Consider the following 23644-nt stretch of genomic DNA (forward strand, 5'->3'; position numbering starts at 1 on the left):
AATACTTGGTATGGAGTCCTGACTCCTCAGCAGTTCTCAGCCTGCCTGGAATCTCTCCAGCCCCCAAACTTCTCTTCCCTTCCCCTAGTTTCTCTGATTCCTATATAATGTCAGCCATCTTGGCTACACAGTCTCTTGGTCTCCTTTGGTAGTCTTGGTCTCTTGGTTGATACCTCCACTCTTACCCCCTCTTTCTTCCCCTTTATCTCTGCCCCCCCCATCAGCCCCTGCCCCACCTACCCACCTTCCACCCCCATCCACCCACTACTGCCCAGTTCAGACACTATTCTTCTGGATGCCTCTGGCTATTCTCTCATTTACATTCACAATAAACCTTTGCCTCAACCAACACTTAAGAGTAGTCACACAGTCACGCCCTCAAATTTTCACTAGGTTGTTTTGGCTCTGTTGTATAATTTGAGGCCACGTGTAATTATACTTCTAGCATTGTTATTTCTGCAAGCATTGCTTTGACTATCAGGTGGGGGGATCTTTTGTATTTTATATGAATTTTAGGTTTTGGGTGTTTTTGTGTGTTTGTATGTGTGCCTTGAAGAAGAACGTCATTGGAATTTTGACAAGAGTGGTCATGAATTTTTCATACTATTCCATGTAGATTTTAGATTAACATAGCACTTAGAACTTGTAAAACATTTTTCATTACTGTTTTTTTTTTTAAAAAAAAGAATTATAACTATATAATATAAAACTATATAAATATAAAAACTATATAAATAAAATAAAATAAAAATAAAAACTATATAAATATAAAAACTAAGAAACTATAAAAATGTCAGTGGTTTGAAATAATAAAGTTTAAAAGATTTTCATGGAAATGAAAAGTTCAGGAAACTAGGAGGAGAAACAAATGAACAAAAACAAAAGGGTGAAGGAGCAAAAGAAGAATGAAAACTTCAGGATGTGACAGTAAAAGAGATGGAGGCCAGAAGACAGGATAACGCTGGTGGGAATTCCAGTAAAAAAACAGAAATCATTTGGCAGAAGCAATATTTTCAGAACTTACTTAGACATTGATCCAAGAAGAGAGTCTTAGTTAGGGTTTTACTGCTGTGAACAGACACCATGACCAAGGTAACTCTTATAAGGACAACATTTAATTGGGGCTGGTTACAGGTTCAGAGGTTCAGCCCATTATCATCAAGGTGGGAGCATGGCAGCATCCAGGCAGGCATGGTACAGGAGGAGCTGAGAGTTCTACATCTTCATCCGAAGGCCCCTAGGAGAAGACTGGCTTCCTCGTGGCTAGGAGGATCTGAAAGCCCATGCTCACAATGACACACTTCCTCCAACAAGGCTACACCTACAAACAGTGCCACTCCCTGGGCCAAGCATATTCAGACTACCACAAAGAGAGTAAGGGGGCCCATTATCTGGCAGAAAAACAAAACAAAAAAGACATATCATGGTGTAATTGTGGGAAACTGAAGATGAAGACAAAACTCTTCTGATTATCCAGATAAGAGAGGAAAAGAAATGTGTCTTCAGTGGTACAGTAGTCAGAAGAACAGGAAATTGTTAGCAGTAATGAAAGTAGGGAAACCACTACGTTTTCTCTTAAATGAAAATCTCTCTCTTTTTTCCCCTTCCCTTTTCCCTCTTGCTCTGGTCCCCACTCACTCCAATTGTTTGTTTGTTTGTTTATTTATTTATTTATTTATTATATGTAAGTACACTGTAGCCATCTTCAGGTGCCCATATGAGGACATCAGATCTCATTACAGATGGTTGTGAGCCACCATGTGGTTGCTGGGATTTGAACTCATGACATCCGGAAGAGTAGTCAGTGCTCTTAACTGCTGAGCCATCTCACCAGCCCCCAAAAATCTCTTTCAAAGTAAGATCTAGAGCCAGAAAAATAGATCAGGTGGAAAAAAACACTTGTTATATAAGCCTGACAACCTGCACTTGATCCCAGGATCCTACGGTATAAGGAGAGAACCAGTTCCTGAAAGTTATCCTGTTATCTGACCTGTGTGTGCCAAGGTGTTTAGCAGTTCCCTTCACTCCACCCTACAGGGAAGCTCATTATCATCAGAAAGTTCTAAAGGGAGGCTCCTTAAGATTCAGGAACTAAATGAAGGATTCCCAAGTCTCAGGAAGTCCCTGAAACCAACCAGATACACAAAGAAGACTCTTCTCTCTCCAAGATTATATAACAGTAAAGATTGCTTTGAGACTCTCCAAACTGATCTGCCTGGAAGGGTACAAACTCACTGAGGTGCCCAGAAGAAGGACTAAAATTAGTTGAGCTGCCTGGAAGAGGTACTTCCAATCTGTCCAGCTGCCCCCAGGCTATGCAATGAGCTCCAGCATCCCAGCTTTTGTGGGTTGTTATCTGTACTGGGATGGACTTTCAGTTATTCAGTTACCTTTGAGTAGTCCTGCTCTTTCAAGTAATCCCTCACCCATTTTCCTGTGAGTAACCCAATAAATCCATTGTTTCACCACGCTGGAATGTTAGAAGTATTCTTTCTTTGGTTGGTCATTTATTCTCTATTTGGGGTGAGTAGAGACTTGTTCAAGTCTCCTCAGAGAGTCATACAACACACGGCACCTGAACACATACACACACACACACACACACACACACACACACACACACACACACACACACACATTTTAGATAAGTAGAAGTCATTACCTTCATCATTTACAAAATGTCCCTAAATAAAATGCTAAAGGGCATACTTCAGGCAGACAGTATGGGGTAAAGAGCGAAGCAAATAAGCATTGATACTATATAAAATTAATAATGTGAATATCGAGCTTTCTAGGCACCGTGTGTTGAAGAGGGTTTTGTTCCCCCCCCCCCCCACTGTAAGTTTTTGATACCTTTGTCAAAGAATAGATAGATGACTTTACCTCGTGGGTTTTTTCCCCTAGATCTTAGTTTTGTGTTTTTGGTCTACATGTCCCTTTTATAGAAACACTATTATTTTGTCTTTGTTATTATGTCTCTGCAGAATAATTTGAGGTCATAACACTTCTAGAATTGTTCCTCCATCATATCATGTTACAGGTGAGGGGTGTGGTCAGATCTTCTACTCTCATGATCTTGATGCATGCTGACCTCAGAGATGGTTCATCAGCCTGCCAAGGAGTTGGGGAGAGCATCTTTTCCTGGCCCACACTACTGCACTGCAGACAAGTGGCAGGCCCAGCTTTTCCTCACTCACCCCCTCAGGGCTGGCTCACAGACTTCCCTGCCATCAGAGTCAGCTCTCCTGTGCTGCCTAGATGACCTCACTTGTCTTGTAACTGTAATTTTTGGCAAGTCATTTAGTTTCTTGAAGACTTGGTGTTCGGCCGGGCAGTGGTGGCGCACGCCTTTAATCCCAGTACTTGGGAGGCAGAGACAGGCGGATTTCTGAGTTCCAGGACAGCCAGGACTACACAGAGAAACCCTGTCTCGAAAAACCAAAAAAAAAAAAAAAAAAAAAAAAAAAAAAAGACTTGGTGTTCATTCCTGAATCAGGGTTATATTTGTCACCTCTTATTTATTTATTTATTTATTTATTTATTTATTTATTATTACTATTTTGTTTTTTTAAGAGACAGGATCTCTCTGTTGCCTTGGCTATCCTGGAACTCTCTCTGTAGGTCAGGCTGGCCTCAAACTCAGAGATCCCTATGCCTCTGCCTCTTAAGTCCTGGGATTAAGGGCATGTGCCATTACTACCTGGCTTCTTTTTATTTTTTAAAAATTATCATTTTATATGTATGCCTCTTTGTATACATGCATACATTTTTGTATGCATGTAAGTACCATGTACATGCCTGGTGCCTGCAGAGGCTGCAAGAGTCAGATCTGAAACTGGAGTTGCACATGATTTTGAGCTGCCAAGCTGGGGCTACGAACCTAACCCTAGTCCTATGCAACAGCAACAAGTGCTCTTACCTGCTAGTTAATGACCAGTTAACTGTTCTCATTTTGGTGATAACATACTCCACAGAAGGGACTTCGTGAGGATTTATCTTGGCTCATGGTCTTAGTTAGGGTTTTACTGCTGTGAACAGACACCATGACCAAGGCAAGTCTTATAAGAAAGAACAGCATTTAATTGGAACTAGCTTACAGGTTCAGAGGTTCAGTCCATTATCATCAAGGCAGGAGCATGGCAGCATCCAGGCAGACATGGTACAGGAGGAGCTGAGAGTTCTGCATCTTCATCTGAAGGCTGCTAGCAGAATACTTGCTTCTAGGCAGCTAGAATGAGGGTCTTAAACCCACGCCTACAGTGACACACCTACGTCAACAAGGCCACACCTAATAGTGTCACTCCCTGTGCCAAGCATACCTTCAGAAGATGATACAGTCTATCATGTCAGAGGAGGTGTGACAGTGGGAACAGTTCCTTTTATTCCAGTTAGATCAAGAGACTGCCTTTCTCACATCTGAGTGGATCAGGAAGCAGAGAGCCTGAGCCCAAACCAGGCTGTGTTAGAAAATGCGAGCCCAGTGGTTCTCAACTATTTGTGACCCTTTAATATAGTTTCTCATGTGTGGTGACCCCCCCAACCATAAATTTTTTTTTTTTTTTTTGCTATTTCACCACTGTAATTTAGCTACTGTTATGAATTGTAATTGTTCAGAATTGTTGTTCTAGCTTCTTCCCCATAGTCCTACCTCTGCCAGCTAAGCCCCAGGTCTACAACCTCCAATATAGAGAGCAAGTGTTTAAATACATAAGCTGATGGGGGAGACTTCCCACACAAACCATAACAGGCGGCATGATGGCCACATACTCCATTAGTGATTTTTAAGATGTATATAAAGTAACTAATTAGCATAGTGCCTGTCACAGATGATGATGATGATGATATGAAAAGCTTTCAGTGGGGACCAGTGGAGGACAGTGACCATGGTATGTCATTCAGTCCTTGAGCTGATACCACAAAGACAGGATATAGACCTCATGTACCAAGGCAGCCAAAAGCCTGAGACCACAGGAAGAGAAGGAGCTTCTGAGGACACTTATATAGGTATGCCATGGGTCATCTGCTTGTTTCCACAAGGTTGTCCTGGGTCTCACCACTAAGTGCTGTCTAGGAGGGCACTAGCCCTCTCCGGGAGTTAAAAATACCAGATCTCAGGCTGGGAGGAGAGCTCAGTGGTAGGAGAGCTCAGTGGTAGAGTACTTAGCTAGCATGCACAAGGTCCTGGGTTCAGTCCCTGGAACAGGACAAAACTCACTAATTTTGCAGGGCACCGTGGTGTACGTGTGGAGTCCCCACTAACTTAGGAGGCTTTTGCAGGAATATTGCCATAAGTTTGAAGCCAGTCTAGCTATAGAATGAGACCCTGACTCAACAATACAAAACAAAAACAAAACCCCAGAAAGTAGGGAGGGGTGCAATGTGGAGGAAGGGGAGGGAAAAAAGGAGAGAAGGAGGAGAAATTCTGAATCTCAGACCCACAGAGACCAAATGTGATGCTTGGACCTGTGTGGTGTATAGCATCTTCCTTCCAGCAAAGGGTGGAGAACCCTGCTTCCACAGAGAGACTTAAAGGAGTCAACTGTCAAAGGAGAAACTTGTAGGCTAGCCACACCCTGGACCTCTCTCACCAGTGCCTGGGACATTATTAATACGGACAAAGCCAGAGAGAATCTTAGCAACACTCAGTAGAGAGTGTCTGATGATTAGAGGCTCTGAGGAGCAGCCTAAACATTCCAGGGGGAACAAATTACCTTCATAACTTATGTCTGCCCTGCGTAGCCCATGTGTTACAAACGCCTGGTTCTGTGTGCCTCTGTGTGTGTGTGTGTGTGCACTCTCGTGCATGCTCACTGTCTTCCCATAGCATGCCCTGAGAAAATGCCCATTTTTCCTTCATTAACAAAATCAAAGTTCAGCATAAATGGGGAATATTAGTTTATGAAAATTTCCTCTGAGGAGCTCTGGGTAAGACCTGGGAAGACATTTTGACGTTGCAATAGAGTTGTCCTTTCTGGGATGTATAATTGCTCTCTGAATCCACTCTGTCCTTTGGCCAATGGATTTTTGTTTTCCTTCCTGCTGTTATTTTTTAACCGAGAACATGCGTTTCCAGTCGACAAAGTCTGTGCTCAGCTCCTTTGGTGCAAACTGAAGCATGTCGGTGAGAGGATGCTGTGACACGGGCCGGTGGCTGCCCCCTGAACCAAGGAGGCAAGGCGGGGGACACCAGAGGGTTCAGCAGGCACACAGCCCAAGTTCTCTGAGTGCCCTTTTCCTCAGATCGGCGCTCCAGACAGAAAGCCCCAGGGTGGCTGGAGCGCTGTGAGCAGAGACCCTCCTTCATCAGCCGTTCCTTTTGGCCCGCAATGTTCTGATAAGTGGTGGAGCGGAATGCGCGCACTCAATCAAAGCTGCCCAGGGAAGGCCTTTGTCGAGTGGAGGGCACAGGCGGGCATGCTGTCTGGGAACATCAAAAACAAGGAGGACACTGAACTAAGGAGAGAATGTGCGAACAGTGCTTTCTCTGAGCTACCTCTGACCTGCAACTGTAGACACACTTTCCTTGTCTGGCTCCACCTCTGAGAATGTTCCTGGGACCGCGGCTTACTTAACAGTTCTATTTAGCAAGGCATGGAAGGCCTGGGCAGTTGAGACCTACCAGCCTTCCTTCAGAGACCATGGGTTCCTGTCCTTCCCTCCCGGCCTTTTCGTGGCCTGTGGATTCCTCCCTAAAGCCTAGAGTATGGAGGGGAGGAGGGATGCCAGCCAAATATCCAGGTCTCCAAACTCCTCCCATAGAGATCTGAAATTTTGTCTCAGAAACTTTTTTCTCGGATCCTGAACTGCGAACCCCCACCCTGTTCCCTCCTCTCCCCCCCCCCCCCCCCCGCTTGTGTTTCCTCATAACGTTGTGTAAGTGCCCTTGGGGGGAGGGAAATGACTCAAGTGGCTTTATTTTCATTTTCTTCTCCTTCTCCTCCTCCTCCTCCTCCTCCTCCTCCTCCTCCTCCTCCTCCTCCTCCTCCTCCTCCTCCTCCTCCTCCGAGCCAATCTTACTATGTACCCCTGGCTGACCCAGGACTATATAGACTGGGCTACCTCAGACTCACAAAGATCTGCCGCCTAAGTGCTGGGTTAATTAAAAGCATGCGTCACCAGCCTTGCAGGGAGCAGAGAAAACCCTGACGGAGTGAAGTCCAGAGTGCATGTATCCTGCTGGTGACATGGGCCCAGTCATGTCAAGGACCCCAGAGCCTCGGTGTCATGGAGAACCTGGCAAAGTCATCTCCCTGGGGTGAGATATGACAAAACCATCATCTGCTCCAAGTGAGAATGTTGATAGCGTGTACAGAAAATGTCCACCATAGCTTTCTCTGCCCAGATATCCAAGGCCCGAGACTGTTCCCTTACAGAGGCTGTACCTGCTAAGGTTAGCTTGATCTTGATCCATCTAATTGATCCAGCTGTGTACCACAAAACCTGCCTCCTTGTTACCTGTATTTAATAACCCTGCCTCTCTGTTCAACTCTATGTGATAAACACACCGAGCTTCCAGGATACTCTGATTTCTCCATCAGAGTCCTGTCTACCAAGCTCCCAGCTTGTCTGTCTGCCTGTCTTCTCTTCATTCCCTCCATACTAGTCAGGTCCGAGTCCCTGGAGTCGTATGAGGATGTAGCACCAGCTGGCTTTTTTTTTTTTTCTTTTTAATCAGTTTATAGACCCTAAACATTCATAAAAATAAAGGCTGTGGAGGGGCGGGGTAACTGGATAACGAAGTGGGTCTCCCGTGGAAACCGGAAGATTGACAGCCAGCCGTAAGCTACTACAGTGGAACAAGGCAACCAGCATGGACCGAGGACCTGGAAGAAAGCAGAGGCTCTCTGGGGCTGGCTTTGCCTTGGCTCTGAATAAAGGACACTGATTATGAAACCCCAGACATTTAAACACTCATGAGTATGGGTGGGAGACAAGGCGGACTGAAAAGCTGCAGCTTTCATCTAACTTTTCTTTGTAAACATCACTTGTTTGAAAAAGATTGTGTGTGGTGTGTATGTGTGTGTGGGGGGGTGTGGGGTGTGGGGTGTGTGTGTGTGTGTGTGTCCCATGGAGCCCAGAAGGTGTTCAATTCCCTGGAACAGGAGTTATAGGAGGGGGTTGGAGAGATGGCTCAGTGGTTAAGAGCACTGACTGTTCTTTCAGAGGTCCTGAGTTCAATCCAGCAACCACATGGTGACTCACAACCATCTGTAATAAGATGCCCTCTTCTGGTGTGTCTGAAGACAGCAACAATATACCCATATACATAAAATAAATAATTTTTTGCCAGGCAGTGGTGGCACACACCTTTAATCCCAGCACTTGGGAGGCAGAAGCAGGCAGATTTCTGAGTTTGAGGCCAGCCTGGTCTACAGAGTGAATTCCAGGACAGCCAGGGCTACACAGAGAAACCCTGTCTCGAAAAACAAAACAAAACAAAACAAAACAAAACAAAAAACAAACAAAAAAAAAACAACAAAAAAAAAAGAAGTTAAAGGAGATAATTGTGAACCGTTTCTGGGTCTTGGGCTCTCAACCACTAAGCCTTCTTAAATGTTAATCATTAGTATCTAGGTGACAAATGAAAATATTCTCCTTCTTAAATGTTTTCTTACTTCTGGGGAATCTTTTTTTTTTTTTTTTTTTGGTTTTTCGAGACAGGGTTTCTCTATATAGCCTTGGCTGTCCTGGAACTCACTCTGTAGACCAGGCTGGCCTCGAACTCAGAAATCCGCCTGCCTCTGCCTCCCAAGTGCTGGGATTAAAGGCGTGCGCCACCACCGCCCGGCACTTCTGGGGAATCTTGAACCTCTCTTTAATTACTGCTACCTGGGCTCCCTTAGTGACCCCCAGTAACCATCACCTCTGTACTCTATTTAGAGGTTTCTTCCCCTGACCACAAACTTTCTTTTGGACATTTATTAACATTTTCGTTTTGTAGACACACCTTCCCAGAGAATTGCGTGATCACACGGTTTTACACAACACAATATCCTGACATTTACCTTCTCCATGGTAACGTCCATTCTTCCTCTGCCAATATGCAGAGGCGTATTTACTCCTTCTTATGAGTACTGAACCATATTGGCAGGCATAGCTTATCATGCCCTTTGCCGGGCACTGACATTATAGCTCTCTTCTGTCACAACCAATAATGCCATAAAGACCATTCAGTTCCCTAAGTATGTATGCAAATGCTGCTCTGAGATTTAATTTTTTATCATTATTTTATGTGTACCAGTGTTTGTCAGCATCTCTATGTAGGTCTGTACACCACATGCATGCCTGATGCCTCAGAGGCCAGAAGAGGGCACCAGAGTGCCTGGAATTGGAGTTACATACAAGGGGGTGCTGGAAGTCAAACCTGGGTGTTCTTTACCCCTGAGCCATCTCTCCAGCCCCCCTGCTCTGACTGACTATGAATGACTTTATATATATATAATTAAAAATTATATATATATCCATATATATGGATATATACATACACATATATACACACATATATACATACATATATATCTATATATATCCATATATATGTATATACACACATACATATATACACATATATATATATATATATATATATATATATATATATGGAGTTTAAAGGCTTTCATTCTTGAGAGGCAGTCATTATTAACACTGAGAAATGGAGTACCAGCTGGGAATCTTTATAACCTAAAATAAAAAGTTACAGGGAAGGCAGAGTGGTTTAGCACTGGCCTCCAAAACCTAGAAACCTGAGTCTAAAGCTAGACCCTACATAGGGAGAAGGAAAGAACTGATACCATAGAGTTAACCTCTGACTTTCCCAGGCTGTGACACATGAGGTCTCTGTTTCCCCACATCACCAGCAAGCACTCACATTCACAATAATGAACAGAGAAATGGGGTACACATAGAAAACAAATACCCAAGGAGTTAGAGGCACAATGAAACACACACACAGACACACACACACACACACAGACACTACAGACACACAGACACAGATACACAGACACACACAGAGATACACACACACACACACATATATACACCACACATAGACACACACACCAGACACACATACACCACACACACACACACATATATATACATCACACAAAGACACACACACCAGACACACATATATACACATACAGTCACACACACACATATATACACTACACACACATACACACACATATATACCACATGCACACAATTTTAATTTCTAGCAGCATTTAGTTTTTAAACTATACAATGTATTTTAAAAAAATTAAAAAATATTTTTTAAATGCCCCACACTTCACAATGCCCTACTTGGAGCTGAGCAGGCTCTTCTAGAGCTCAGCTTTGTGCTGACTGCTTTGAACTTTCTTCACCTCATCCTTGAGTGTACAGTGTAACTTTAATTTTTTTAAACCTTCTTTTCTTTTTTTTTCTTTTCTTTCTTTCTTTTTTTTTTTTTTTTTTTTTTTTCCAGACAGGGTTTCTCTGTGTAGCTCTGGCTGTCCTGAAACTCACTCTGTAGACCAGGCTGGCCTCGAACTCGGAAATTCACCTGCCTCTGCATCCCAAGTGCTGGGATTAAAGGCGTGCGCCACCACCGCCCGGCTTAAACCTTATTTTCAATGATGGTTTTTAAATGCTTTAACCCCCTCTTAGCCCACCACCCACCAGAGGTAGTAGGAAAGAAAGGATAGGGGTGTGTGTGTGGGGGGGGTAAGGATACAGGGTAGGGTGGGGGGTGGGAAGTGGACCTGTTTAGAAAGATTCCCTGGAGCAACTCCTGCCTGTGTTGTCTGGAAATCAGCAGTTCACTTCACAGGTTAGCAGGCAGCAGCAGCCCAGTCCACTCACAAGCAGTTCAGGACACACCAGCAGTCCAGTAGAGTCGGGTTAGCAAACAGGAAGCAGCAGCAGTGGCACTACCTAGCAAAGACAGCCAGGCCTCAGCCTTGGCTTGAGTCAGCAGGAGGGACCCGGAGGAATACCAGAAGTTCTCAGCTGTGCCTCTCTCAGGGAAGGGAACACAAGACCCAAAAGCATTGCACAGCTAGCTGTACCAGCAAGCCAAGCTCTGTTTCTGTGACGCCATCTGAGACCTATTTATACCCTCCAAACATCACGTGTCCTCCATGGGCCTTGCCTCAGCACGTGCATCCATTCAGCCTGAATACATGTAGTCCCAACAAATGCAACTCAACTACAAAATGTAAGGCAGACCAATACATGCATGTCGTTAACAAACATTCCTTCATCTCTCGTCTGTTCGCATGCTTGCTGTAGCAGAACACCCTCTCTCCTGTGTCTGCTTCGGTGAACCATTCCTTCAGGAGTCTGCCTTAGTTTTTCACCTGTATCCACTTCAGGAAAACATTCCTTCACGTGTTTGCCCCCAGGAAAACACCATCTGACACAACTGACTCTCCACTCCAAGAGGAAACCCTTAACTTTCCACTTCAGTATAGGAATGCTTGCCAGGGTTTTTCCAAAGAAGTAGGACCGAGAAACCTCCCTTGTCTGGATGTTATTCAAAAGGGAACAGGCCTTGGGTGAATCCACAGGACTCGACTGCTGATGGTATGGGAGTAGGACTCTTCACCCACAAACCCCAAAAGCACAACACGTGGGTCCTTTACCTCCCGGGACGTGGTATGAGTGGGAAGGGGTTAATACTGTCCACAAAATCACAAAAGCCTACCCTGATTTATTTTTTTCTTTCTTTTCTTTCTTTCTTTCTTTTTTCTTTTTTTTTTTTCTTTTTTTTGGTTTTTTGAGACAGGGTTTCTCTGTGTAGTTCTGGCTGTTCTGGAACTCACTCTGTAGACCAGGCTGTCCTCGAACTCAGAAATCTGCCTGCCTCTGCCTCCTAGGTGCCCGGCTCCTACCCTGATTTCTGACTACACTTTGGGGCTCTGCCTGCCAGGTGAAGCTGATGTGGTTTGTTTAATGTTCAGATGGACCAGGTCACTGTCCCCACTTTGAGTGCCTGGAACCCCACATGCAGATCCAGTGCCTGGAAGGAAAAAGTATGTGGTGATGCAGTGTAGGCGGGCACAGGCATTGAAGCACTGAGGGGTGGGTTTGGATTCCATCCCTAGCACCAGCAAAACCAAAAGAATAGAAACGCGATACCTCAAAGCAGCAAGGCCTCCCCCAGCAGGGTCAGCACTCAAGGTGAACGTAAAAACGTAGTATTTGTTACTGTGATAACCGTGCTCATTTGGTGTGGTCAGAAAACCGGTTAGGCAGTATGATAATTTGTTTGTGTGCATGTTCTCTTACCATCTTTTACTTTTTAAAAATCGGTTAAAGGTAGCTTAATACATGGACTATTGGATGAAAAACAAGTCTCTGGAGTCCAGAGCTTTCTGTTTTGTAATCTGAGATGTAAAGGAAGCAGTCAGAGACTTGTTGGCTTTCTGGGACTCTCACAGCTGCATAGCTTTGGCCGCTGTAGTCCTTCAAGACCTGTACAACAGACCACACTGTACAGCAGCTCCTCGAATGCTGGGCCTTAGGTGCTTTCTCACTTTTCATATAACTTGGTACCAAGCAGCATTTTTGTTGGAGCAGCCCTTGTCTTGGGCCTGAGAGATGGCTCAGCAGATGAAGGCAATGCCCAGCAAGCCTGAGCTCACTCTCCAGGACGCTCACGGTGAATGAGGAAAACCAACACCTGCAGGTTGTCCTCTGGTCCTGGCATGCTCTCGAGTGTATGAACATGCATGTGCAAATACATAGGTGCACACACACACACACACACTAAAAACCCTGTGTGTATTTAAAGTTTCTTTGTGTTCAATCGTAATAGGGAATTGTTAAAGGACAATGAAAAATTTTAAAGGCTTTTGAATTTTAATCTCTGATTTACATTCTCACGGGGAACATTAGAAGGTTCTCATTTTATTGAACACTTGGTATTTTCAGATATTATCCTAAAAGAACTTAACTATTTTAAAGATAAACATAGCATTTCATCCAGCCTCGGCTTCCTAGGTCACTGGTGAGGTCGAACCTGTCAAATCATATTTTACCATTGTGCTTTTTCTGCTCATATCCTTAAGAAATTATTTGGGATCAAGTATAATAACTATCAATACTGATGATACAGATCCTGAAAATTATACCTTTAATTGCTTGTTTTTAATCTGAGGGAAGAATAGTAATAGAATAGTAATATAGTTATTTGAGTAGGTTTGGCCCCCATAGATCCATGTGTTTGATTGCTTATCTTATAGGGAGGAGCTCTAGTAGGTATGGCCATGTTGGTGGGCTTTGAGATCAATATGTGTGTGTGTGTGTGTGTGTAAGCTCAAGCTACACCCAGTGAGGAATTCAAGTCTCCACCTGGCTGCCTTCAAATCAAAATATAGAACCCTCAGCTCCTCCAGCACCATGCCTGCCTGCACACTGCCATGCTTCCTGCCATGATGATAATAGACTGAACCTCCGAAACTGTAAGCCAGACCCAATTAAATGTTTCCCTTTGTAAGAGTTGCCTTGGTTTTAGTGCTTCTTCACAGCAATGGAAACCCTAAGACAAGTGATCACAGACTACAACCACATAGATGAAACTGCGTTAAAGAAACCAGAGCCGGGAGAGGGGGTGGCTACAGGCTTCCATTCAGGCTGACTCCAGGAGCTGGCAGAGTGGTCTCTGGTGCTTTCCCAGTGGCTGTTCTTGGATGGGACATTGGTGCAGAGGGATAGGGAAAGCAGTTAGGGGACAGAAAATATTGCATGACTTGAATATGCATGCTAGAATATGCATATACATATAAAACGTCCCTAAATTAGTTCATTTTACTGTTATATTTTCTTTGGATTTGAACATATATGAATAATATTTCTCCCATAACTTACTTTTATAATTTGAATGATGTGCCTTTTTTTAGCTTTAATTGTCACCTTGATACAATTTAGAATCACCTGGGAAGACAGTCTTTTAAAAAAAAATATTTATTTTATGTATGTGAGTACACTGCTGCTCTCTTCAGACACACCAGAAGAAGGAATCAGATCCTGTTACAGATAGTTGTGAGCCACCATCTGGTTGCTTGTCGGGCTTGGAAGGGTATCCAGGTTCTTGGGTTGTGGGTGTTTGGCCACGCCCCCAGAACCCAGGCTCCTGATAGGAGGTCTGATTTCCATTCAACCTGCACCCTTCAGTCACATAGGGCACAGGTCGAGGGTGTGAATAACAGGCCCCAGGCCCTAGAGAGATTTACATACTAATGAGGTACCTGAAGGCCAGAGGGTGGAGTCAATTAAGCATACTTCCCCAGCTGCTCACCCATCTCTCCCTGCTATTGGTGGTGGGGGTGGTGGGGGTGGTGCATCCAGATCCATCCACCTTCTGCCATGACATTAAAGCCAGTAAAACCCATGGACTTTCTCGTGTTTGGGGCCGCACCATGAGGAACTGTGGAGCCACAGCAGCCGGGCCTAACTTCCAGTGAGGAAACCTGCTTTTCCACCCATTTTTCCTACAGTTGCTGAGAATGAAACTCGGAACCTTTGGAAGAGCAGTCAGTGATCTTAACTGCTGAGCCATCTCTTCAGCCTAGGGAAGAGAGTCTTAATAAGAAATTATCTATATTGGGTTTTGCTGTGGGCATGAAGGATTGTTCTGATTGTTTACTGGTGTAGGAAGACTGCCCAATGTGGGCACACTATTCCCTAGGCAAGAGATCCTGAACAGTGTAAGAGAGGAGGAGGAAGCTAGCTGAGAGCAAGCAAGCAAGCAAGCAAGCAAGCAAGCAAGCATCCATGCACTTATCTTCTCTCTCTGCTCTTAACAGTGGATGTTATGCTTTAAGCTCCTGCCTTGACTTGCCTGCAACAATGAACTGGAACCTGGAATCATAAGACAAATCCTTTCTTCCCTCAGTTGTTTTTTGATAGGGTGTATTATCAAAGCAACAGAAACGAAACTAGATACATGAGGCATCCTAGAGGCAAAACTATGAAGGTACAACAGTAGCCTTAGAGCTGAAGAGAGGAGTAATCCCATCACAGGATTTGGGGAGGAGCCTTCAGCACACCTCTCCCACCCTCACAAGGAATCTGAGAAAATGAGGATTTGCTCTCACAGTGGTTTGAATGAGAATGTGCCACATAAGCTCATATACTTGAACTCTTGAGCGTGAGTTGATGCAACTGTTTGGAAAGGATTAGGAGGTGTGGCCTTGTTGAAGGAAATGTGCCATTCTGGATAGATAGGCTTTGAGGTTTCAAAAGCCCATCAGTAAGCTGTCTGCTTGGTGCTTGTGGATCAGATCTAAGCTCTCAGCTACTGTTTCAGCACCATGCCTGCCTGCCTGCCTGCCTGCTGCCTGCCTCCCTGCCATGATGGTCACAGACTAACCCTCTGGAACAGTGAGCTCCCGAATTAAATGGGTTCTTTTGTAAGTTTCTTCGGCCATGTGATTTTGTCACAGCAATAGAAAATGCACCAAGACAGAAGTGAACACGGTGTGTGGGGGTGGGGTGTGAAGCTAGATTTCACAAGGCTTGAAACGAAAAATATGACCTCTCCAGGGTTTCAGTGCCCACAGACCATGGTGCAAGATCTGGAGCTAAAGTCAAGGGAAAGAGATGGTAATGGCTGGGGAAAGTGGAGTGAAGCTGCCTGGCTGGCTTGCATCAGAGTCCAGAGTGCCTATGGATGGTTATAGACTGGTCTTCAGAGGGGCCTGCAGAAAGGCAGGGAAGACATGGACATGTTGAGGCCCACATTCTGCCTCAACACTTTGCCTCAACACTTTGGGGGCTTAGTGCTCTGGTCAAGAGAGAGTGTGGGGCCCTTGGGGCAAGAGACGTGAAGAATGGAGACAAGACAGGGTGTGATTCAGTCTCTGTTCTATTTTCTCAAGTCTCTCTTACTGAGTCTCTCTTTTATTGAGTCTCCCCTTTGAAGGGAATTCTGAGGTATTTATATACACAAGCAGGAGAACACAGGTGAAAACACTTTACCATGTGCACCATACAGCTGAGGTCACTAAACAGCAAAACAAGCTATGTGGGATAAACAATATATTTATCAGAGTGTGCTTCAGCTGTTATAGGCCTTTGAAAACCAAGTCTTTCATCAGGGTATATGGTTCCAGATGGCTGCAAAGTTGATCTAGCCGCTTTCTGCTTAAGTCAGCTCCCAACATGGACACACCTTCAGAACATGAAAATAAATGTCAGAATGGTAGTCCCATCTTCAAAGATTCTCCATGGGGGAAAGACCCATTTTTCTTTATCTAGACAAAGAAAGTCATTTAAATTCACTAGGAAAAAAATATTAAGATTAAAAAAAAATACACTCTGTGTGTGTGTGTGATGCATGTGTGTGTCTGTCTGTCTGACTGTGGCTAATCTGTGCATTTAAGTGCAGTGCCCAGAGAGGCCAGAAGAGGGTACTGTATTCTCTGGAACTGGAGTTTATAGGCAGTTGTGAGTTGCCTGACATGGGTTAACCAAGGGTTGATTACCAGACAGCCAGAGACATCACCATAAACAGCACCGTCATACTTGACCCTTTCTTATTTCCAGGTGCAAAGGAGGAACCTGGGTCAAACAATCCCTCAGGATTTCCCCCCATCTGCAAATTGATGCACACTCCCCCCTCCCACCCCCCACCCCTGCCCCCCGCCACTCATGCTCCAAGAGGATTTCAGGGAGCAATTTAAAAGTTTTTGGAATGACTCTTCATCAGCACATAGAATTCTATCACACAGAAACTACATGATTTCTTTAACCATCTACTATAATTGTGGTTCTTCTGGCGGGCCTGCCTTTATAATGTGACTTGCTGTTTCTTTCTTGCTAGCAGAGGGGAGAAGGCAGATGATTCAGTAGATGAAGCTCATGGCTCACAAGCATGAGAACTGGACTTTAGACTCCCAGAACCCACAGAAAAGCTGTGGGGGCACATAGTGACAGAGAGAAAACCCCAGGGCAAACTGTCCAGCCAGACTCGCCAAATTGGCAAGCTCTGGGTTCATCAAGGGATACTGGCTCAGTAAATCAAGTACAGAGTAATAAAGAAGGCATCTGGTGTCAACTTCTGACCTCCACAGGCATGTGAACATATACATGAATACACACATACATGTGCACAACACACACACACACACACACACACACACACACACACACACACACAGAGGCCCATAATTAAGAAAATAATGGTCATGCCGGGCGGTGGTGGCACACGCCTTTAATCCCAGCACTCGGGAGGCAGAGGCAGGCGGATTTCTGAGTTCGAGGCTAGCCTGGTCTACAGAGTGAGTTCCAGGACAGCCAGAGCTACACAGAGAAACCCTGTCTCAAAAAAAACAAAAACAAACAAAAAAAACAAAACAAACAAAAAAAAGAAAATAATGGTCATTAAAAAAAACACAATAATTTAAATATTCCCAGGATAATATAAAATTCAAAGAGCCTTAAAGCTTCTCATTTCTTATTAACATTTCCCTATCACAATATAAATAATCTTAAATATAGACAAGGGCTTTGAACAAAGGTGCTTGTCAGTACCCAGTGTGGTAGGTTCACGGTGTGGGATATTGTATTATCTTGAAGGTCGTGACAGAGGGCATAGTTAATCATCTGTCCAGCAAAGACTGAGAAAGTCACAGGAAGTTGGCAGGTCCTCTTCCTGGCAGCTTCAGCAAAATTAGCTGTTTTGTTTTACGTCGCATATCACAAAAGGTCGGCGAGAGCAGGGACAAACAGTTATGGTCTCCAGAGAAATATTTCTCAGGGGGCCTCCAGTTCAACTTCTTCTAAATGAGAAGCTAACAGCCTTATGTACACCAGCGGTTCTCAACCTTCAGGGGTCGAGCAACCTTTTACAGGTTTGGTATATCATATATCCCATGTGTCAGGTATGTACATCACGATTCATGACAGTAGCAAAATTACAGTTATGAAGTAGCAATGGGAATAATTTTATGGTTGGCATCACCACAACACAAGGGACTGCATTAAAGGGTCTCCACATCGGGAAGGCTGAGAGCCGCTGATGCAGACTTCATCAGCCAGAAAGAGCTGGGAAAAGAATTCAGAAGCAGGGGTTTAGCCAGCAGGACAAGGAAAGGAATAGACATACCAGGGCTGAGAGAGAAGTAAAGAACTAGCCACATGGTAGGATGTGGTCTAGAATGTCAAGATGATTTAGATGAGCTAGCTGAGAGTCTGCCCAGATATATATCTAAGCTTTTTTTTTTTTAAGATTTACTTATTTATTTTTATTTATATGAGTGCACTGCAGCTGTCTTCAGACACACACTAGAAGAGGGCATCGGATCTCATTACAGATGGTTGTGAGCCACCATGTGGTTGATGGGAATTGAACTCAGGACAAGCAGTCAGTGCTCTTAACCACTGAGCCGTGTCTCCCAGCCCCATGTCTAAGCTTTAATAAATATTAATTTATTTGTATGTGAGTATATGTGTATGTATATATGTGTGTGTGTATATGTTGGTGTGTATATATATATGTGCATGTATGTGTACGTTTGTGTGTACATTTATATGTGTGTATGTGTATATGTGTATGTATATATATATGTGGGTGTTAATGTGGGTGTATTTCTATGTGTGTATATATGTGTATGTATGTATATATGTATGTGTATATATGTGTATATATGTATGTCTGTGTGGGGGGGCAGGGAGAGAGAGAGAAAATTCTGTAACATTACTGTAAGTGCTTATTAGGGCCAAGAGTTTTCTAGCAGACTATATAGAAGCATTTAAGTAAAGAATCATATAGTCTGCAAGTAGGGATAGTTCAGTGCCTTCCTTTCTTATTTTTCTCTCTTTTATGCCTTTTACTTATCTAACTGATACAGCTAATACTTGGAGCACTATATCAAATAAGAGAGGGAGAGTAGCATCCTTGTCTTGTCATGGGCTCTAGAGGACATGCTCTCACCTTGTCTCCATGTGCTATAATATTCATATAGGTTTGCTGCCTTTATTATTTTTAGGTACGTTCTAAAATCTCCAGAGCTTTTATCATGAAGGCAAGTTGAGTTTTGTCAAATGCCTTTTCAGCATTAATTAAAATGAGTATGTGGTTTTTATCCTTAAGTTTTTTTGTATGGTGTACTACATGTATGTACTGATAGACCCATGTTGAACCAACCAGCCTTGTATCTCTAAGATGAAGGTTACTTGGCAGTAACATATACTTTTATTTGCTTGTTTGTTTGTTTTAGACAAGGCTTCTCTGTGTAGCCTTAGGCTGTCCTGGAACTTTGTAGACCAAGCTGAACTTGAACTCATAGAGATCTGTCTACCTCTGCCTCCTGAGTGCTGGTATAAAGGTGTGAGCCCCTACCATCTGGCTTGTATAATCTTCTTAATGTGTTCCTAGATTCGGTTTGTAAATATTTTGTTGAGAATTTTTACACAGATTTCTTTTTTTGTTGTGTCTTTATATGGGTTTGGTATCAGAATAATACAGAATGGGTTTGGTAGTGTTCCTTCACTTTCTATTTTAGGGAACAAATTAAGGAGAATTGATATGAAGTCACCCTTGACAGTTTAATAGAGTTAAGCAATGACTCCATATTGTCCTGAGGTTTTATCTGAGGAACAATGTTTGTTGTAGTTTTGATTTCCTTGCTTTAAGTTATTTATATTTTCAAGGTTGAATTTTAGTGACTGGTATGTTCTTGTATGACATTCTATATTTTATTGGAGTCAGTTGTAATGACACCCTTTGGATTTCTAATTTTGTCAATTGGTTATTTCTTCTTCTTCTTCTTCTTCTTCTTCTTTTTTTTTTTTTTTTTGATGAGTTGGCTAAAGATTTGTCAATATTATTAACTTTTTCTAAATAATCAACTCTTTGGTTGATTTTTGTGTGTTATTTTCAATCTATGTTTCCTTAATCTGTTCCCTAATCTTTATTAATTTTTTGCCATTTACTATGTTTGGGATTCCTGCTTATTATTTTTCAATAGCCTTGAAATTATTAGGTTATCATCTGGTCACTGCATCATTAGGTTATTAATTTAATATAGGTCAGATTTTTCTTTTCTTTTGACACAGGGTCTGTGGTGGTTTGTATATGCTTGGCCCAGGGAGTAGCGCTATTAGGAGGTGTGGCCTTGTTGGAGTAGGTGTGGCTCTGTTGGAGGGAGTGTGTCACTGTGGGCTGGGCCTTGAGACACTCCTCCCAGCCACATGGGAGACAGTCTTCTGTCTGCCTTTGGATCAAGACATAGAACTTTCAGCTCCTCCAGCCCCATGCCTGCCTGGATGCTGCCATGCTCCGGCCTTGATAGTAATGGACTGAACCTCTGAACCTGTAAGCCAGCCCCAATTAAATGTTGTCCTTTTTAAGAGTTGCCTTGGTCATGGTGTCTGGTCACAGCAGTAAAACCCTAAGACATGGGTGTACCTTGGATGTATTCTAGAGATTCTGATAGGTTGTGTTGTTGTTATCATTTGTCTCTAAGATTTTTAAGTCTCCTCTATGATTTCTTGGATGGCTCATTCTTCACTCAGAAACATGTTTAGTCTCTGACTACATTTTGGTTTCTGTCAATTCTCTTGCTGTTGATTTCCACTTTTATTCTGTTAGGGTCTGAGAGGAAACAAAACAATTGTCTTCTATCCTTCTGTATTTGTTGAGACTCGATTCGTGTCCTATGATATGATCAATTTTGGAGAAAGTTCCATGTGTTCCTCAGGAAAAATGTGTATTCCCTATCTGTTGGGAGGAATATTTTGTATATATCTGTGAACTGTCATTCATTAGTAATATATCTTATCTCTGAAGTTTCTTGTTTTTAGTTTTTAGTTTTACCTATCAAAATATGAGAACAGAGACTTGATACTCCCCCACCATTACTGTGTCAGGACCTACATGGTCTTTCATTTCTTTCTGTTGCTTTAATGAAATTAGCACTTCAGTATTTGGTACATAAACGATAACAATTGTTGTATCTTTTAAACAAGTTATTCCTCTTATTATTGTCCTAGTTAGAGTTTTACTGCTGTAAACAGATATCATGACCAAGGCAACTCTTATAAAGAACAGCATTTAACTGGGGCTGGATTACAGATTCAGAGGTTCAGTCCGTCATCATCAAGGCGGGAACATGGCAGCAGGCATGGTACAGGAGGAGCTGAGAGTTCGCCATTTTCATCTGAAGGCTGCTAACAGAATACTGACTTCCAGGCAGCTAGGATGAGGCTCTTAAAACCTACGCCCACAATAACACACCTATTCCAATAAGGCCACACCTCCACACCTCCAAATAGTGCCACTCCCTGGGCCAAGCATATTCAAACCATGACAATTAATAAGTAGCATCCCTTTAATCTCTTCTCAATACTTTTGGTTTGAAGTTTAAGTCAATATAAGGAGAGCTACATCTGTTTGTTCAAATTTTCCATTTGCTTGGTAGTTGGTTTGTCATTCTTTGCTATTAAGTCTTTGGTTGTCTTTGCTGGCTATGTGTTTCTTGGAGCTAGTATAGAGTTAGTTCTTGGGTTTTTATCCATTTTACTGCTCTGTGTCTTTTTAGTGGTGAGTTGAGGCCATTTACATTTAATACCATTTGTATGAAGGGGTTTGCTGTTTCCTATCTGTTAGGTGATTTTTCTGGTTGCATTATTGGTATTTCTTTTCCTTCACTAGTTTTGAGGGTTTGCTGGGTTGCTATGGTGAACATGGCTGTTTCTAGCTTGTGTGAAGTCTTCACAGAGTCTATGTGTCATGTATTTACACGAAGAAAGCTGTCTTTCCTCTTTCTTCCAGTAAAGTATTCCACTTAGAACTTTCTGGAGGGCTAGCTTGGTTGTCAGGAATTATCTTACTTTGTGTTTATCCTGAAATTCCTTTATTTCTCTATCAGTTTTGAAAGGTAGTCTTTCATAGAAAAACAACTATGAGCTTCATAGTTGTTTACTTTTGGAGCTTAAAATATTTCATTCTGTGTTCCCCTGGTGTTTGTGGTTGTTGAAGAACAACAGTCTGGGTTAACTCTGATATTTCTGCCTTTCTATGTGAGTTTTTCGTGCTGCTTTCTGGATTATTTCTTTTCTTTTTCTCTTTTTTTTTTGGGGGGGGGAGGGTTCGAGACAGGGTTTCTCTGTGTAGCCCTGGCTGTCTTGGAACTCACTGTGTAGACCAGGCTGGCCTCGAACTCAGAAATCTGCCTGCCTCTGCATCCCAAGTACTGGGATTAAAAGCATGCACCACCACTGCCTGGCTCTGGATTATTTCTTTACTCTGTTTTTTGACATCCTGATGGTAATGTGTCACAGAGAGTGTCTCCTGTGGCCATGGAGCTCCGTATAACTCTTGTGTTTAGGTACCTCTTCTTTCTGTAAACTTTAAACCATCTGATTCATCTTATTTGACTTATGGTCCTTTTACACCACAAATTCTTAGGTTTGACTTCTTGAACATACCCCAGAGTTCTTGGAAATACCATTCATGTTTCTTAACTGTCCCCTTATACATGTCTTTTTGCATTATTGTCTTGTCTCTCTCCTCTGGCTTCTGCAGGACCAAAGTGCTGGGTAACCCATCTTCTGGCTCTGACAGGACCAGAGAGCATTTGGCGACCAGGACTCTGAATGCTGTGGTACCAGACAATACCTTGCAACCAGGACTCCAACCCAGTGCCCTCAGAGGTCAGTGCAGGGCCCACACTTTGGCTCCAGCATGCCCAGGGTCCCCCAAGAGACTGGAGCTTTGCTTTTAGTGGTATCTGAGGTCATTGTAGATGTAGGGTTAGTGTTCTAGCATCTGAGGTTCTTTCTAGTGGCAACTTCAGGCCCTGGAATCTCTAATGCTATGGATTCAGAGGTCACTGTGGGGCCATGGCTGTAAACAAAGCCTCGAGACCGCAGACAGACTTTAGCTGGTCTGAGGTTTGGTATTCTGATTCCAGAAGATTCACAGACTCTGAGGAGTGACAAAGGCTTTGACTCTACCTGGTGCTTTCCAGACAGCCCTGCTCTTGTCCTGTGGATCACATCAGAAGCTCATTTAATTAACACTAAGTCATCCCTTCCCACAGCTAAAATTTCTACTAATTAAAAAGTATGGCTGGGCAGTGGTGGTGCACGCCTTTCATCTCAGCACTTGGGAGGCAGAGACAGGCAGATTTCTGAGTTTGAGACCAGCCTGGTCTACAGAGTGAGTTCCAGGACAGCCAAAGATACACAGAGAAACCCTGTCTCAAAAAACCAAAAAAAAAAAAAAAAAAAAAAAAAAAAAGTATGACTACCAGGGAAAACTTTAAAAAAGTTTAGTGTGGTATGTGTGTGTATGTGTGTCCGTATATAGTATGTGTAGTGTGTGTTGTATGAATATGTGTGGTGTGAGGGTAGTGTGTGTGTGCGTGTGTGTGTATAGTATGTATTGTGTGTGTGTGTAGTGCATTGTAGTATGTGTTTTGTGTGTGTAGTATGTACGTGTTGTATGTGTGTGTTGTGTATGTAGTATGTGTGTAGTGCGTATGTGTGGTGTGTGTATATTGTGTGTGTATTGTATGTGTGTGTAGTATGTGTTGTATGTATGTATGTTGTGTAATACATGTGTAGTGTATATGTGTGGTATGTGAGTGTCTGTGTGTGTATGTCTGTGTGTCTGTGTGAATAGTGTGTATTGTATGTGTGTATATAG

The sequence above is a fragment of the Arvicanthis niloticus genome, chromosome 16 (genome assembly GCF_011762505.2).
Source record: "Arvicanthis niloticus isolate mArvNil1 chromosome 16, mArvNil1.pat.X, whole genome shotgun sequence".
Lineage (NCBI taxonomy): Eukaryota > Metazoa > Chordata > Mammalia > Rodentia > Muridae > Arvicanthis > Arvicanthis niloticus.